The sequence below is a fragment of the Peromyscus eremicus genome, chromosome 3, assembly GCF_949786415.1.
Source record: "Peromyscus eremicus chromosome 3, PerEre_H2_v1, whole genome shotgun sequence".
Taxonomy (NCBI): Eukaryota; Metazoa; Chordata; class Mammalia; order Rodentia; family Cricetidae; genus Peromyscus; species Peromyscus eremicus.
In genome coordinates, this window is record NC_081418.1 from 22,822,982 (window position 1) to 22,843,033 (window position 20,052).

The window sequence follows — 20,052 nt, forward strand, 5'->3', positions numbered from 1 at the left end:
TTATATGTGGGCTTTGGTATGGTAATAAACTACTACTGTTACTAATATAATCAAACATCAGTGTTTTGATTTGAGAATATAAATTGCTGTTAATTTTGTGGCTAAAAAAATATTGGCATTCTAATTGGAAGTATATATATCCTTAAATATATAAACGTGATTCCTCTTACTCACCTCATAGAAGGGATTCATGGAGTATTTTCACATAGTTTATGGAAATAGAAATGTACTTGTTAATTTTTGTCTGTTTAGATTGTTGTTTAGATACTACAACCTGCCATACCACCACTGATTGCTGAGCTATGTACTGTGTGCTCTCTCTACTACTGAAGCTTTGATGCTGTTTTAAGATAACATCAAATCAGTTCACTGAAATTCATTCTTACTCACTACATTCCTAATAGGATAGCTTAAGAAAGGGCTTGTCTTTGTTGAGAGGGAATGAAAGGTGATATAAAAATGCATTATTATGGGGTGGCTTCTGTGTAATTTTGGATCACTGGAATGCCAGTTGGGGAATGGCAAAGGCTAATACTCAACAGATGGCAGAGTCCTAAAACCTGTAATAATAGATGCAGTTACTCTCAATACTGCCATTTGATGACACACACAATAGTGTGAAAAGGCTTGAACTGCGTAATCATAGTAAATATACTCAAAGGGTCCAGATGCATCTCAAACAATCAGAGTGGTGATGGATATTCAGGCTGAATGCCATTTCTGTACATATTCTAGGTACATTTATTGCTAGGGATTAGAAGCAACATTGCTTGTCATGGAGAGGAGCGCCACTTCCTCTTATAATAACAAGCAACAAAAATTGACATCTGTTGTAACACAGACAGATTATTCCACATCCTTTATGATTGGGTGTCATTACCGTGCATATAAATGTAGTTTGCAGATGTTCAACATCAGAGATCAAAATACCAATTTTGCCTACAAAGGAATTGCAATGGATCTTGAAACCTAAGCACTTCTGAAAATAGATAAGTTGAATCTTTAAGAGTGGTGACGGTAAAAAATCAGATGATATCAGAAAGAGAAAGCATCAAAAGGCATCAGAAGGGATGTGTGGATTTTCCAGAAGACCTTGATATTGCTATTTTCAGATTTGTTAAAGCACAATTCTTGGTTTTAATTTCCAGAAGCTGTGTTTGAAATATCTTTGTTATTTTCTTCAATACAGTGGGAAAAAAACAACCAAAAGAAAAAAAAAGGAGGCTGATGATTTTTTTCCCCTGAAAGACAGAATCTGTCATTCTAGAGAATTAATTAGATCACATTTGAATATTCATAATTTGTCCTGTGTCTAATATGTAAAAATAGTTCTTGGTGATTGCAGCAGGGGGAGGTGGGTGGGTAACAATGACCTACAATGACACTATTAAACATGGTATAATAGACAAATTTCCCTTTTGAGTTGATGAATAATTTAATAATAGTTGCATATATCTGTATATATATTTGTTGCTCTACTAAGTGTAGGAATGATAGATGCAAGATGAAAGAAGGAACTTTTTATTTTGTGGCACATTATAAAAAACCTAAGAATACAAAAGCATTATGGCTCATGGAAAACACTTTCCCCTTTCCCTAGCCAAGTAACCTCAAACCACAAACAACTTCAAGCAAAGGAAAGAAACCCAAGTCACTTACTTTAACAATCTTGTGTGTGCTTGGAAGGCATGGCTAACAGTGTGGATATATTTTGCATTTGCCTCTGGGGATTTACCACTCAATATTAAAGCACTTCCCACTGTGACATTTTTTAAACCATCTCTTTCCTCTGCTGAGCTAACAACATAATGGGGATCAAGAAAGCAGTCTGGAACAAATACAGCATAAAATTCCTGCCAGGCTTTGGCATCAAAGACATGGTGTTCAGACCTCTTTGTGCAATGGGTCAGGATATAGGAATGCTGTCCTGTGCCCTTCAGAAGCTTCTTAAATGAATTAACTTGGCCATATTGTAAATTTGAAATATGTACACAGAGTCCTTGGTTCAAATCTAAGTTTTTTTTTTTAGGCCAGTTACTATGTATGGAATAATGCATGTAAATCCAGAAATGATGCTGATGATACTATGAAAACCACAAAAGAGTATCTAGTCAGTGGGAAGCCATGATCAAACAATGGGAATGTGCAATTTCTTGGGATGTTGTAAAGGCTCATTCCTTTTCTTCAGATTTATTTTTTCTATTTCAAGAAGTAGAGTATTGTTTACTGAGTATATTTCTTCTAGTGCTTTTATTATAGATTATGTTAATAGATTGTTTTATTTTTAGTAGATTTCATAATCCAAATATATATTTTACTGGGGACTTGATTCTGGCTTGTCTTGGGACTAAGAAATTTGAACACATAGTAAAGCTATTAGAAATAACTCAAAGAACTTTGAACCCAAGCAGTGAGAAAAATCACATTGGGACCTTTTAAATTTAGTAACAATAATTGGCCTATCTACAATTAATATAGTATTTATATGGATTATTGCTTAAATAGGTGTTTAAATTTTATATGCTATGGATGATTTCAGCTTAAATTAGTTAAAAGCACAATTTAATTAAGACTGATGAGATGCAGGAGGAATGCGTTTGGCTTTACACTTTGTCTGCGCAGTGCCACTTTATACAGTGCTCATTTACCAGTGACAAATAAAGAAGTCAATAAATTCCTGTTTCCATCAACTAGACTAATGAACTTCATTAGTTGATCATGTTATCAGTATAATTACTACAGACCACATTTTTGCCCTTGGTTATTAATGAAACAGACTTCTGCATTGTAAAAGCATTGTCTGAGAAGAGAACTCAGTTCAGCTCTGGAATGGAATTTTTACATCCTTTCTTTCTAAACTCCCTGTTATACTTTAAAAAAAAAATACAAAATATCCTATGTGTCCATTTGTGATGGTTTCCACACTGTTTCTTACATAGTTTTCTCCAAAGAGATCCTAGCTCTTGGAATCCATAAATATGATCTGACCTGGAAGCACATTTTTTTTTTTTGTATTGGAGATGCAAGCTAAGATGCAAGATGAGATTTTCCTGGACCAGGGTGATCCTGATTCTAAGATGATGAGTGTCCTTTTATGAGAATGTATACAGACAGACAGAGAGAGGATGCCATGGGATGGCAGAGCCAGAGGTGGGACCAAAGCAGCTGTAAGGCAGTGAACACTAAGGCTGAATTGTCCTTGGAAAGGACCCGGCTCTCGTTCCCACCACCCAGATGTGGCTCATAACCTTCCATAACTCCAGCTCCAAGTGATACGATGCACTCTTCTGACATTTGCAGGCATCAAGCACACACATATTGGCAAAGCACTCATCAACATAAAAATAAATAAGCAAACAAGCCTGTAAAATATTTTAAAAAGGAAATACTCTATTAAAATACTCAGACAAAAATGAAAACCAAAGCACAAAAGATTTTGCATTTGATAACAAATGAATCATAAATGATTATAAGTAACTTTTTGGGGGGGGGGATTTTTAAGACAGGGTTTCTCTGTGTGTTTTTGGTGCCTGTTCTAGACCTCACTCTGTAGACCAGGCTGGCCTCGAATTCACAGAGATCTGCCTGGCTCTGCCTCCCAAGTGCTGAGATGAAAGGCGTGTGCCACTTACCACCTGGCTTGATTATAAGTAATTTTAATTTAGCTGTAAATCAAAATCATCACATAAAAGTATTCAGAGTTATACTATAGAGGAGGTGAAGGGGGTAATAGAGTTTTTAATCACATTTTAAAAAATCACCTTTATAAATAGGTAGATCGTCAGAATGAGATTTGCACACAGAAACTTGAACCATGTCCTTCCTAGATCTAAGAATATAAGTCTATATTTCTTATTATTTTACAATAATAAGATGTCTACTAACCAGACTCTTCAATTTAGAAACAATTTTGGGAGCTCAGTGTATGGAATCAACCCACCAAAACCAAAGACATAATTTCAGATATTCTAGAAGCTTCTAATCTGAAATTATGTTATGGAGTCTATGTGATCACTCTGCAGACTACTCTTTGTGCATAAGAAATATAAAGTACAATTAAATAGTATAAAAGATTGATAACAGAAGGAAGAAGGGAGAGAAATACAAGCCTTAGTCAGCTCCAGGACCCGCTTAAACAGTTTTGTTAACCTGAGTGGCTATGTGAAGTATCCCATGGTGGGGAACTGGGCAATGACTGCCATTTTGAAGATGGAAGATGTAATGTGACACAATTTTAGAAGATTTTTTTCCCAATAGACTATGATTTTCTTATTTTTATCATTATAAGAGAGAAATCCCTCCTTTATTTTATGCTATGGTGCAATAGCATTTTGCTGTTAAAATAACTGAGGATGATTATTTTTGCCATTTATATTTTTAAATCCATTGGTGGAGAAGGTATTACATTATTAAAATTTACTTGTTTGATTTAGAGGTACTGCTATCAAACATGGTAAGAGTTGTGAACTTTGATTTTTTGACTTATTTGCTTGGTAGAGTGGGAGCTATGAAGAATTCATACATTTTATTTTAAGTGGAAAGTTGCTAAGAGAATTAATGTAACTTTATAATCTTTTTGAGCAACAATGGTTGCAATTTCACATTGTTTATCAGCACCAAGAAAAGGATTTTAATTAAAGGAAGTGGTGAATAGGAACTTTCTTAGGAAAACTGGGGGCCTTTCTGGGAACCTAATTGTAACTTTCCTGTGGAAATCCAAGCACTCTCCATGGCATGAGGTTGAATTAGCTGCAAATTTACATTTCCATATCATGTATACTATACCTGTCTTCATTGTAAAGGATTGAACCACACTCGACGTGTTGGTAGCGTATACATTTTTATTGAAGGGAAGGTAGGTAACTGCATGATATAATTTGAGGGAATCTGTGAAGACTGCTCTTAACTCAAAGCTCCTACTATAAGCTGGCTCTTGGACATTAGATGAAATCATTGTGTTTTCAGAAAGTTTCTTTGAAAGTAAAAGCACTCTATGGGAGAAAACCATTCCATATTTCACCTGCCAGAACCAAAACTCTGGGGAAAAAAAAGAACATAAAAGAATCTTGACAGAGCAAAAGAGACAGGGAATTGATGGGGTTGTGGTTTTCCACTGACAGCAATTAGGTAAAAGAATCCAAATGAAGTGCCCCACACAAGTATGTTTCCAAGAATTCCAAGCTATTTTTTGGAATGCTGTGATTTATAATTTTTCTGAATTTTCGTGAATTCATAGTGGCAAGGTAGTGGCTGCCTTGCTTGGACATGAAGTACATCCAACTGCCACATGGGATCCTTTCTTATCAGTGCTTTGCTATTGGTATCTAGTAATCTTAATCTAGATTGCCATGGAGAGGTTTTTTGTTTGTTTGTTTGTTTTTGTTTTTGTTTTTTCAGAACAATGCTACTAGTGAAATTTTAGGCAATTGATTTATCATGTCAAAAATTCCCAGATGATAAAAGACTGAAGAAAAACTCAATGTAGCTTAACATTTTATGAGCATTCTAAAGCTATCATGGCTTTATGAAAGAATTGGTTGACTTCTTCTACTTCTGTCAGGAATTAAATAAGCATTTATACTCTCAGGTTATAAGAGACCCCACAAATTCTGCAGCACATAGTAACTTTGGCATCAACTCCTGTTATGGTGCAAAGAGAGAATTTAGAAGATTCAGATTTAAAACAAACAAACAAAACAACAACAAAAAAGCAAAACATTTGAGTACTATCATGCTACCATTCCGTGTTCCCAGTCTGCTACATTTATTCATTAAACCCTTTCCCAGGCAGACATCATTAACCTTGCTTTGTAGATAAGGAGACACACACAGAGGTCAACAATCCTGGCAAATGTTTTGTCCACTCACTGCCACTGCTGATAGGAGACAGAAAATTTTAAAAAAATGCAGCCTCATGTCTTTGTTTATCGTACTTGAAGTTAGGTCTCAGTTATCAGCCAGGAGATGTGCTACTGCAAATCTACTTAGGCAGTGGGTTATCTAAGACGAAAAACTCATTTTGATTTTTATCTTAGTAAACTGTAGAAAGATGATTGATGCATTGCTCAATTTCCTGTTATTCTATACATCTGTTTCTACATTTGTGTAACTATGCCTGAGCCTTCATTCTGCTGTTATCTTGGTGTTTCTCTTACAGAATTCAGTTGTTTCTTCTGTCATTTGCTCCATTAATTGTCTTCTTTTAGTAATTATCACCATATTTTAAGGCATGTGTGAATTTCTTTCATCCAGATAAGCTCCATTTTAAATGCTAGCAAACCTAGTTTGGAAAAAAAAAAAAGCCTTTCAAACATAGGCTATTGTCCAGGGCTTTCATAGTGCATTTCAACAAAGAGAATCTACACTCACTCAATTTGCAAACATCTGGAGGAAAATAATGTGATAATTAGAAGGCAACATGGGTTCATCAAAAACAAATCATGCCAAACTAACCTAATTTCTCTCTTTGATTTCTTAACAACCTGAGTGGGAACACAGTGGGTATTTTTATTATAGTAAGATACTTGATATAGCCTCTTAATGTTCTTAAAAGGCTAAGGAAATGCAGATTAGGTAAAATGACGGGCTAATGTGGAAACGATCAAGGGACCATTATCTACCTGTGGTTCAGTATATGAGAGGCTGTGTGGTAACTTTTATTTTATTCATTGATTAACTATTAAATATCTTAAACTTTTGACCTTTGTTATAAGTATTTTTATTTTTTCATAATAATAAAGGTAATTGACTGTAGGGATTTCATTTTTAAAAGGCAACACTGAAAGAATATATATTATGATTCTTTCAGTCCAAAAAAAGATTGTCACAGTAAGTGACTTAATCTGGTTTCAGAAAGAAAGCTGTCACATGTTTTCTCTCCTAAGTGCTTCCTAGATTTCATATAAATTAACAAAATCATGTATGTACATATGGCATGGAAATAGAAGTGAAGGGGAACAGAGAGAAGTGAGAGGGGCAAGAGGTGATAAATGGGAGTACAGGGCGTGGGGGTAGTTTTAATGCACAATATATGAATCTATAAAAATGTCCTTCTGCAACAATAGTGTTTATGATGAATACAGACACACACAAACAACACAGTAACACTGGTCATTTTCTATCTAGAAAGAAACATATCTTGGCTGTTTTTGTATTAGAAAACTACAAAATCATACACATAGAAATTATATGAATATATTCTGAACACATATAAAGATGTATATAATTCAAAATATAGCCCATATTCCCACTTTCCATATTGAACTAATTTTTCATAACTTTTATGTAAGTTTTTATAAAAGTTAACATATACTGTAATTGTCTTAAACTTTACTTGTTTTTAATTATTAGTATACCATTAACATAGTCTTGATGTTTATAATGTTAACATAAGATTACAGTATCTTGGTGCCTGAGTTTAATGATTCATTCTTTATTAGATAGACTATATCTTTTTTATCTTACATGAATGATATTTGAATATTTATCATAAGACAAAAACCTAACATTATATTATTGTGTAAAAACATGAACATAGTAAGAGTTTTAGATTTGTTTTCTAATTTTATGCTAAAAATTGAATTTGTTTACAATCCTTCTGTCTGTTTCTGAGAGGAAACCAAACATATATGTATATAATATGCTTGTATGTGTTCATGTCTACACAGATTTATACCAAAGCCATTCTAATTCTAGATAGATGAATATTTTTTCTACAGAAAATGGAAAGTTCCTTTTTGGGGAAAATGAAATTCACTGAAAAGATTTAAGTAATGAAAGTTGTCATAAATATTTTAGAAGTCCATGTTTCATTATGCAGCTGTGATGAAAAAATTTGCAAGTGTAGCCTTAAATCGACTTTCCTCTGTCTCTTTCTCAGAATTTATCAAAAATAGAGATTCATTTGGTCATAGTTATTGTTCTTATTGAGCATACCGAAATAAGAATTATTTTATGCCCTAAAGTGATATTAAATTATATTTGTTGTTAATGTATTACAGCAACTAAGGCCTTCTAAATGGTGTTTGAGAAGACAGATTCTGCCTTTATTTTAATGCTGTAGCAGATACAATTTTGTGACTTCCACTGTTAGGTGTGCCCAGTTTTTTTTTTTAATTCTCATCTTTTTTTACATTTTGCGTGTTGTGTCTCATTAAAATTTCAAATGAAATTGTATGGCACTGATTGAAATTGTTTCTGTGAGGGGAAAATTTGCACATTATATCTGCCCAGAAATACATCTGTGATAAGCACTGCTATTTGCTCAACACAAGGATGCTGTGTTTTAGGATGGATTGCAGGAGCTAAATCTTTAATAAAATTGCTGTTGGTTGTCCCTGTAGGGGTCAGTGTGCATGGTGGCTAAACATGAGTTGGACCCCTCAGTTCCATTGTTTATTGACTGTGTAACTAACATCTCTAAGTTGATTTGCTCATCTGAAAAATGCAATGATACAAATTCCTTAAGGTTGTGGACAGGGTTCAATGAGACAAGTAGCACTTGGGAAATTGTAGGCTCTCAACAAATGCTAGATAGCTCTAACTGCTGTGTCCTGGTGACCAGACTTCCATGGAAGGTAGGGCATAATCTTTCCTATTTGTTTTAGAAAAAAATCTGACCCTTCTTGTTCAAGTGTGCTGGAATTTTTTTTTTTGAATACTTACAACAAGCACAGATTTACAAATGACAATATGTCAACACTTTCCTTCTTCGTCTTATTCCTTTTCTCCATCCCTCTGGGTTTTTTCCCCTTCCTTAGTAGCTACTGAGAACCAATGTTGTTCTATGCTCACTTGGCATTAGAGGAGGAAAAAAGGTATCATGTCCCTTCCAGAAGGAGCTCATGGACCAACAAAGGAGACAAATATTAATCAAATAATCATAAAAATAAAGGTAAAGTTGTGGGAATACAAAGTGTCAAACAGATGATAAAAGCATGAATATCCAGGTTTCTAATGGAAATGAAACACATTTTGAAAAAATTATAAGGGATAAGTAGATAAAACAATGGAATCTTAATTAGCTGGCTTCTTTGACCAAGTGGTTATAGAGTCTACTCTCCAAATTGTAGTTAGTGTAATCCCATTAAAAGGAAAGTCGGATTACATTAGACTTCTGGTCAAATCCCTCTTAATATGATTCCCACCTTAAAGTAAATCTTCAAGCCCCTGCTTCCTCTTACAGAGCTTTATGTGGTTGCCTCCAGCTACATTTCTGACCTCATTTTTCTATACTCTTTTCTTATGACTGTCCTCCTGAGTTCATGGAACATACAGATAAACTCATGTTAGAGCCTTTGATCTTGCTGTTGTCAGCTCAAAACAGCCTTCTCCAGATAACCCCTTGGTTTATCAGTAAGCTCTTCCCTGATGACCTTGTATAAACATTAACTCAGTCTCTATCAGCACCCCATTATTTTTACCCTGTAGTTATCACAGCCCGACATTTTATACGTTCAGTTGTTTATATGCTCCCCCTGCCTTGTCCATTTCTACCCAATTTATTAAAATCTTCATGGGGCCAGGTGATGCTTACTCCTGAAGTTCTAGCTCTCAGAGCAGTTCCTTGAAGGTGCCTGTGAAGAATAGACATGGTAGAGAGATCACATGGGGCAGAGAAGGCAGCACATGCAAGAGCTCCAAAGCAGGTAGAAGAGAGCGTGCCAGCTGCAGAGGGACACTGCTGCTGTTCAACACAGTGAACACAAGACTGCAGAGAGACTGAGGCTGAAGAGTTAGGGAAGGACCGCACCGGGCCTTTGTTAAGGTTTTCCCCTACAATCCAATGGAAACTATTGTGTACTAAACTGAGAAGGATGTGACCTTGGTTATTCTGGCTTCAGGATGGGTTGTTGATGGAGTGAGACGAAATAAGGGCAAATAAGTTAGGTAGCTAAAATGAAAGTTGTGGACATTGAGATGTGCGTAGTGAGTGAAGGCACTTACTGCTTGACATAAATGTGGAAGAAAGAAGCCACGCCACAAAGTTGACCTTTGAACTCCTTTGAACTCCAATTGTATGTCATATCATGTCCCACTTCTCAATCAACAATAACAGCAACAGCAGCAGCAACAGCAACAGCAGCAACAACAACACAGTGCCAAAAGGTAGGCCATGGATTCTGTAAGGCATCCTACAGCACACAGCACATCCTTCCACACAAAGAATGATCCAGCCCCAGTATCAGTGGTACGAAAGTTGAGAAACTATCATTTTAGAGCTGACCTTACAAATTGCTCAGTGTTAAAAACTGGGCACTTAGTGTTGAAGTAGTATGGGAATTAAGAAGGATGGTATCATCATATTTAGCTTTGGTTATCCACAGCTGAATGGATAAGGGTTCAGATTCACTGCAGAACTATTCTGCCTGCATGTAGTCATTGATTCTTTCTTTATCCTGTGTCTTACCTTCCTTTTGTGGCGATAAAACCAATGGAGAGGGTAGAAATACCTAATCATGTTTGTACTTCATAATTGAAGTGTGAGTATCTGGCTATATATTTTATGATAGTGATATAGGAGTTAGAAAGCATATTTGGTTTGATATTTGCACTCAATTAATTAGTACCAGTGAGTCACCAGACTGTATGCATCTGATATGGGTAGCATTGATTCTAAGAAGAGGATTAATCAAAATAGCTATAGAATCCTTCCTTTGGAGAGTGCTACCATCAACCAGTAGATTATCCGATGATCAGCTAATGAGTGGCTATATGAAAGCAATTATTAATAATTATCTTATTAACATCATATGCAACAACTCCAAGCACATTCATCACATTTCACTTCATCCTTTATAGGCTTGTGTTGACAGGAAGAAGCCAAATTAGCTGTATTGTGTTTGTGAATAAACCTTCAGGCACTTAGACATTCATGAGGCTTAAATTTCACTTGCAAAAAGAGGAGCTGAAAACAAGGGATCAGGATTTACCCTTCAGCAAACGTATTGTTTTCCCCACAAGTGTGATTGCTGTGTCCTTTCATTCTGAGGGTCTCTTGGGAGTACAGAAGATATCTAGTTCAATACATTTATGTTTCAAATCTGCAAAAGAAGAACTGAAGAATGTGTACTCTTTTTTTCTCTTATTGCTAGCATTTATGCTAAACACATTATCCAGATTCAAGCAACGCTGACTTGTATGAGCCTTAGTTGAAGGTACAGGATCCCAGTTTTTTTTCTCTTTTTGCACAGAATAGTTCATGCCAGAATATGGTAGGAGAATAACAAAAAATCTTTTTGTTTTATTTTCTTCCCTCCCTCCCTTCCTCCTTCCTTCATTTCTTCCTTCTTTTTTCTTTTCTCTTCTTTTCTATTTCGAGACAGGGTCTTTCTACTTCCTACATAGCCATGGTTGTCTTGGACCTTACTATGTAGATCAGATTGACCCCAAATTTGCAAAGATCTACCTTCTGCCTTCTAAGTGCTGGGATTAAAGTCATGTGCTACTATGCCACACTATGTATTACTATTTTTAAACAGGAAAAAAAGGTTAAAAGTCTTGGTGTTAGATTTTTGTACTATCCATTTATTGTTTTTTCTGATTTGGTTCCCTTTGGTGAATGTTTTAACCCTTACCATCTGTTTATCTTGTAGTCTGAAGTTGCATGTATTTTGAAGGGTCAGTTAGTCTTGTTGGGCAGGCATTAGGCGATTGATCTAGCTCGAACTCTCTTACTTGTTTTCTCACTGAGATCATCCTGTAATCTTCTATCATCCTACTTTATAGGAATTTGTTCTTATTCTCTTATTAACAACTGTTTCTGCTTAGGGAATGAAACTAATAATGAGTATCTATTACCAAACGTACTTGAGTTTTAGTTAATCCTAGTTTTATTTTGTTTATATTTACTTAGGCAACTGATGCTTTGTGGTCTTTCAGATGATCCTAAAGTAATGAATCAATAATTTAAAAATTAACAAATACACATATTCTAGCTGACCTATTTCTGTCTACATGCATCTATGGTGTTAGCTGTACCTATTATTGAGCAACCTTTCAATCTCTTTGAACACATTGAGTTTTGAAGCAGATACAGATAATAGTATAAACTGTGCATGAGAGAGTACTGTAGCAATCTTATATTATTATCCAATTTGTCTCTGAAGTGGGAAAATGAGTCCAAGAAACTTGGAATGATGTCTAAGAATTGTATACTTTATCAAATTTAATGCCAAAGCCAGTGGTAAAACTGAGGAGAGTTTAGAATGTGGTGAGTGTCCTCCCAACAAAGATGCCAAGATTAATTCTGCACTATAAAATTACACGAAGCAATGGCTGGAGAAATATCTTAGTGGTTAAGAGCACATACTATTTTTGCAGGAAACCTATGTTCAATTTCTCTCATAATTATGCTTGATCACAACCATCTGTAACTCCATCTCTAGACAATCTGGTGTCCTCTCTTGGATTCTGTGGTACTGCACCCATGTACACAAGCCCACATACAAATACACACATAAAAACATAATGAAAAATAAAATACATTTAAAGCATAGATAGGATCACATTAACTACAAATTTCCTTTTATGATGATTATATTTAGATGTTATTATAAAAGAGATAAAGAATCCAAATATACTTCTAGTTAAATAGCAACAAAGTCATCTTACAAGTATATAAATAAAAGAAATTTTATTGTGGAATGAAAATTAGTTTGACTTTATATATGTGTGTGTATATGCATGTGTATGTTGACACATATATATGTATTGACTCAAAGCTATATGTATATACATACATACATATTAAGTAAATGTAATATGTTGTCATTGGGAGATGTGGAAGGCAGATAAGGCCAACATAAATTGAGAAGTGACAATGTCCATGAAAGAGACAGAACTGGTTTCAATTGTTAATGTTTGAGCAATTTGATGAGGAACAAATCTATCCAGGATCTCCAGGACAGCCAGGACTTGGTGCTGTGGGATGTCTTTCTGTACGCTGTGAATATGTGTTGCTCTGATTAGTTGATAAATAAAACTGTGTGGCCAATGGTGAGGCAGAATAAGGTTAGGTGGTACATTCAAACTGAAGAGACAGAGGAAGAGAAAGAGAAGAGGAGATACTACAAGCCACCACCAGGAGAAGCAAAATGTGAAGGTACCAGTAAGCCATGAAGCCACGTGGCAAGACATAGAATAATAAGAATGGGTTGAATTAAGTTATAAGAACTAGTTAATAATGTGCGGGAGTCATAGGCCATACAATTTGTAATTAATATTAAGCCTCTGAGTGATTATTTTATAAGCAGCTGTGGGACTGCAGGCTGGGCAGGACCGAAGATACTTCTGTCTACAATTTGGAGTAAGGAAGAATGTCCCTGAGAAAGTAAGTGACTGCACAGGAAGGGATGTAGCAAAGAAGAGGGAGGGAGATATAGCTTGGGAATTTCCACCTCTTCTGATAAGATCCTTGGAACAAAGCTCATGATTATGTAATAGTAACAGTCTCTAGTGCTGGCTGGATTAGGCTGAGCATGTCATGTGGATTATCTCTCTCAGCAATACTGAAGTACTTTTCAATAGTCATGGGTTTTCTACATCTCATGCAGAACTGTGTGCACTCACCAATCTTGTAAGTGTTTGAGTCTGTCAGGTCCAGCTGAGCCTCGTTGGCCTTAGAAATCTGTGCTGTGAAAGTGCCTCTCCTCTTTCAGATGACTAGAGTAGTCTCTTTGCAATGTGAGTTTTTTAGTTCTTCCTCCACTTCAGTGAGCGTTTGCAGATTTGGCAAATATTCAAAGTTAATAGAGTTTAACATTCAGAGTTACTACCTACAGATTTTTCAGGTGACTTGATTTCAAGTATTTGAAGAGTATCCCTGAGTGAGATTTGTTCTTCCTTCTTGGGGCAAGCACATAACTTCTCTTCAATTAGATCCATCGAGCAATTATTGAAAACATTGCAACTGCTAAGGGTTGAATTTATTATGATCTCACCACCTCTTCAGCACACTAGAAATGTGGTATCATTCCCATTTTATAGACAGGAAAACCAAAATTTAAAGTATTAAAATAGCTTGTCTACAGGCATATCTTGGTGTGAGATGAGCTGATTTGAGTTCAGGTCCTTCAGTCTCATCCCACTCTTTCTCCACCACTATCGCTCACAAGTAGACAAAATATACAGATAAAACTTGGTGTTTGGATGTATTGTTAGTTATTCTGAACATCTAGAGTAGTTTTCACATATTAATGATGATCTGACAGAGATTAAGTTTCTCTCAAACTTTAAGTTTGATTTTTACAATTGTCTGGATATATTTTCTCTAATTTCCCGATTAGTTGGATAAATATATATTTAATGATTTCCCCTCTTTTTTATTACAAATAGAATTTTCCCCTCACATACTATATCATGATTACTGTTTCCCTTCTCTCTAGTCCTCATAGTTCCATACCATATGAATCTCTCATTAGAAAACAAACAAACAAACAAACAAAAAACATGCTTCTAAGGGATAGTAATGAAATACAACAAAATAAAATGTAGCAAGATAAAACAAAAACTATCTCACTGGACTTGGACAAGACAAGAGAGAGAGAGATTGAGAGAAGGAAAAAAGCACAAGAACCAGAGTCTCACTTTTCCCCATGAAAGCACTAAACTGAGAGCCATTGGACACAAAGAGGACCTGGTGCAGGCCTATGCAGGCCCTTTGCATGCTGCCTTCGTCTGTGAATTAATAATAATTTGATCCTGATGATTTAGAGAGCCTTGTTTTCTTAGTGTCCTCCACCCACTCTGGCTCTTACTCTTTCCACTTTCTCTTCCCCAGGGTTCCCCGAGACCAGAGGGGAGGGGTTTGATGGAGACATCCCGTTTAGGTTTGAATGTTCTGAGGTCTCTCACTCTGCATGGTGTCTGTTTGTGGGTCTCTGTGTTTGTTCTCAACTGCTACAGGAGGAAGCTTTTCTGATGATGGCTGGGCAAGGCAGTGAGTGATCTATAAGTTTAGCAGGATGTCATTAGGACTCATTATTTTTTGCTATGGAACCCATACCCAACAGTGCTTGGCAAACCAGAGACTAGATAGCCCAGGTAAAACCAGATACTACTGTTCTAGAAAAAAAATCAATAAAAATGACTCCTATGGAATGACTTTTTATCAGATAACATATATATATAAAATACATATATGTATGTATATATATTTTATCATGAGTCTTGCCATAGTAGAATGTAAAATATACTTAAAGACACAGTAATCAATGGGACTTGTCAAGTTATAGAAGTCATAAATTATCTATGAGAAAAGAGTCAACAGCTGCTTTGAGACCGTTTATGACTAACTACCAAAGGGATGATGAGGCAGGAGCATTAAGAACTGTGAGTTCCAAGGAAGATAATGACTGGGAACACCGCAGTGCTCTGGAGAAACTTCCTAAAGAAAGGTTTGCACAGAGCTGGGCAGGCTGGACTTGGAGGTGAGGGTGTCCTGAGATCAGAAAGAGTAGAATCAGACAGGCAAGGAAGCAAGGCATGCCCCGGGAGCAGCTTCTCTGAAATAGTTAGAAATAAAACCAAGCAGTGGGTCAGGGTCACTTTGTGGGAGTCTTAAGTGCAAAATCATGTATGTAAGGATGATTGTGGTAGAGACTGATAGGGAGAATGTGAGGGCAGGGGGATTTTAGGAGAGGAATTAAAACTTGAGGGGAGCTGAAATAAGAATCCATGTTGTATATAAGGGTCAAAGTAAGGAGGAATGATCAGTACAAACAAGAGAGTAGTTATAACTGGTCAGATCCCCACACGCTACAAGGGAAAGAGGAACGTGATAAACAACCTTTAAAGAAACAGGCAAATTGAAATTGTCAGACATTCTCCAGGACCGAGTAAAATGTTATGACAAAGAGGAGGGAGAGAAAAGACAGAGCAGTTAAGAAACACAATGATTAGATATCACAGCAAATTGTAAGATGTGAGTGCACCACAGTTTCAAAAACTAGCTAGGGAGCCATTTTGTGGACCAGTGAGAATATGTGAGTGGTGGCTGGATTTCAGATTCTATTAGCAAAGTTTTATTTTAATTATTTTTAGCTGTGATAATCTTTGGGGGGAAATGAAAGAAAATTATTTTTCTTTTTTTCTTTATTAAGAATTATTTTATTTTTTTTATTCATTTTACATACCAACTTCAGATCCCCTTCTCTTCCCTCCTTCCCCTCCCCGCCAGCCAACCTGCTCACTCTACCCCCCATTCCCTCTCTTGAAAGGGTAAGGCCTCCCATGAGGAGTCAGCAAAGCCTGGTACATTCCAAATTCTTTCTCTTAAGGATGTTTGCCAGTAAGTATCATATCTACCCCATTATTTCAAATTGTTTTGCAAAGTGTGCGCGCGCACTTGTTTGTATATAAATGAAAAGGGACAGAAAGAGACGGGTCCTATAAGATCTTTTGTGATACATTCCAATGACTTAAGGAATGTTCTATAAGCCTCACAACTCAGAGTTTGAACCATTTCTCAGTATTGCCACACTAGGGCCCAGGTCTATAACACATGGACCCTTGGAAGATGTCTGAGTTCCAAACCATAGCATTATGTTGATATGTATATGAATAATCATAACTGTAGTCATCTTTGTGTCAATTTCTCTACTTATAGCCTCATGAGGATACACATAACCGTAATTTGACATAATGTTAAAGATTACTGAATATAGTCTGTATAGATAGATGTTCAGCAGAGCATTGTGCTATTCTTCCAATTTCTCTCTATGTTGAAGACTTTTATCATAACAACTGAGCTAGAGGGAATGGAGAGAAATAGGTCAGGCATTGGAGCCTAAAGCAGAAGCAGAGTGAGTGGGAAAGAAGGAGCAACTGTTGCTGGGATAATTGGCAGCACTGGGTGAGTTGTTAAAGCATCAGAAGAGTTTCTTAAGTAGGAGTCTTGACGTTGGGGCCTTGCAGAATGGATGTGGACATATTCTGAGCAGAGACAGGAAAGTCTTTTGGGAAAGAAGCTTGGGGAGAAGTACATTCCATTTCAGAAGTGTTTAGCTGTAGTACAGAGATTCCCAGCAGAGTATTCTGGAAGAAGCCTCTCAAGGGATATAGGCTAGCAACACTGCTTTGGTGGGCAGCCACAGAGACGGGCAGCTGAATTCCTACAATTAGATGAGTAATATGGGAAATTAGTACACAAAAGGGAAACTGAGAATGACCTTTAAGAACGCCTCCAAGTGATGAGAAGAAAGATTTGATGCCAGCAAAACAGATGAGCAGACCAAATCAGAAGGACAATGCAGGAGTCATATCATGTAAAGAAATGGAGGGAACACACGGGGCACGGCAGGCAGACTGGTAACGTTTTGAAGCTGAGTGGAGATCATCAAAGTAAAAAGACAGACAAGTGCAGCACAGAGCATAGACAAAAGGCCTTGGAGATTACTTAAGAGGTTATTTTTAACTTGAGCTAGAGGTTCGCTCAAAAAGGCTGTCATGGTGACCTACAGAGGAGGCACAGGACCTCACCAAGAAGAGGGAATGCTGAGTTGAGGAGGAGGTCTGACATCGGTTCAAGTCATGGCTTCTGTGTCATAAAAAGCCACTCTGGGATTCAATTATTTTTGTTTTAATAAAAATTCAGGTTTAGCTTTTTCTCACTCCTTGGCCACCTTGACAGCTAACTCTTGGTTGGCGGCTGCCCCACACCTAAGGCAGGGAAATAGTGGCCCCCCCAAAAAAGGAAAAAGTCTCTGGAGTGGATCGACTTGAGTCTCCAACTTGTTAGGGAAAGTGGAAAGTACATGTTGTGATCAGACAGGGCAAAGTGAAATTGGTTATCCTCACCAGCAACTGTCCAGCTTTGAGGAAATCTGAAATAGAAAACTTTGCCATGTTGGCTAAAACTGGTGTCCGTCTCTACAGTGGCAATAATATTGAATTGGTCACAGCAGGCAGAAATTTCTACAGAGTACACACACTGGCTATCATTTACTCAGGTGATTCTGATATTACCAGAAGGATGCCGGAACAGACTGGTGAAAAGCAAACCAGGAAAGTTTTTCTTTAATAAAACTTCGACAGCGCTCCTTTAAAAAATTTACACTTAACAAAGTGATATCTACTATTCTCCCAACGTGTATTCCACTGATTTTTATACTATTCAAAACAATATATGTAGACAAGACTGGACTGATCGCAGCTATATATCATTTCCTGCCTCTGTGTTACCATACAGGGTAGAATGTTTATGTACACCATTGTTTTGACCACTGACACCACATGTAGAGATAGAAATATTTTTTCTGCTCTGGAATCTCACTGATTTATAATTAGGTTATCAGGATGCCAGTATACAGAAGCATACAATCTTTTGAAAAAATTTCCCTTTGCTGATGAGCAAAATAATGCTCTAGTTTTTATTTCCAATTTCCATTAAAAAAAACCAACAACAACAACAACAACAACGGAGAAACTGCCATAACAAGTTGCTATTCATTTGTGGGGGAGACCAATTCCAACCTCATATCTTTACTCCGTTATAAACTTCTTTGTACCTTATTAGGTCTGAATATGCAGAAAAATGTACTGTCAGTATTATTCTGTTTAAGTCACTAGCCTAGGATGGCAAATGATTCCCTGGCCAACTCCTGGCAGAGCTGTTAGTGGCTGAAAGAAATGTGTGGAACGGTCTTAAGAAGACTGAAGTGCATGATTACAGATCTGAAGAGGGAAGTGTTCCATTCAAAATCCACCTATTCCTCTTCACTCTGTGGTTCCCAGTTTCTCAGAACATTTGCCAGAGGCTTGAGTACAAACTGGATCCTCACCAAGTTGCTTAACAAAGCCTTCGGATCTCTGTTATCACAAAACAGACAAAAAGCCTCAAATCCTCTTTGTGATTCAGGCATCATCTGTTAGTCTAGAACAATGTCAATCTGAAGGTTTTGGAAAGGCTTTTGTGAAAGTGCATTTGTAGATTAACCCACAGCATTCCTTTAAGTAAATGACATAATGGGGGTTTAGAACAATGAGTCAGAGGCTTGGCCTCTGATCCCGAGGTGACTGGTTTTCTCTGTGACCTTCAATTAGTTACATAATCATCTTTTGGTCTGCAAATCAGTTATCTAATCTGTGATAGATGAACTTTGCTTTTCTCTTGGTTCTTTTAGGGCTATAGGAAATTCAAGGTGCTATTAGTTCTCATGTTTGAGGTGACTCATTCTTCTTTGAATCTCTGCTAGAGGACATCTTTCCCTTTGAGCATGTAGACTTCAGTAGCAAGGAGAGGTTATATTAAATGATGAGGAAAGCTGGTCCTACAAAGATGCAAGGAAAGTCTGGATTTCTCAGGATTTGATGCCATACCGCTGATGCAGTTAATGGGCTGTGCATCTTTGAGTATTTGTCTCTACTGGGAGTAATAACTTTATTAAAATCATGGACATTATTTAATGGGTTTACTAGTTTTCTTTTCATGTATTTGAATGTTGTTCCTTATATATGTATGTATGTGCACCGTGTGCATTACTGGTGCCTACAGAGGCCAGAAGAGAGCATTAGATACCCTGAAACTGAAGTGACAGATGGTTGTGAGCCTCCATGTGGGTGTTCAGAACCAAACTTGGGCCCTCTATAAGATTAGCAAATGCTCTAAACTGGTGAGCTATCTCTCCAGTCCAGATACTAATTTCTGTAACATTTGTCTCTTTAATTTAATTTTTTTTTAACTACAGAAAGTCATCTAATTGTAATGAAAGCAACAAAAACATGAAATAAAAAGACAAATGGACATTAATTTTGGTGTTTTACCAGCATATAATCATTGTTAACAGCTGATTCCCCGGCACCTCCCCATACTTTGGCATCTCATGATATCACCCTCTCTCCAGGCCTTGCTTTTGGCTGAGGTAATGTGCCAGGCTACTGCTTAGGTTTCATGACTTTACCAAACTCAAGTTTCCACTCTTTTCCTTTAAGGAGCTTGTTAAAGGCACTAATAGAGATAGGCTTCACTATCGCATGTTCCCAGTTCTTGGTGCTAATATACACAAGTTTGAAGCTTTAGTTTACATGAAACCAAAGTATTCTTTAACCAACTTG

General features: G+C 36.7%; 1 pseudogene; it reads left to right on the top strand.

The window, feature by feature from the left end:
* LOC131905601 (large ribosomal subunit protein eL30-like) overlaps positions 1–18,019 on the top strand; it is a 59,445-nt pseudogene extending 41,426 nt beyond the window's left edge.
* Positions 18,020–20,052: the final 2,033 nt, after the last annotated feature.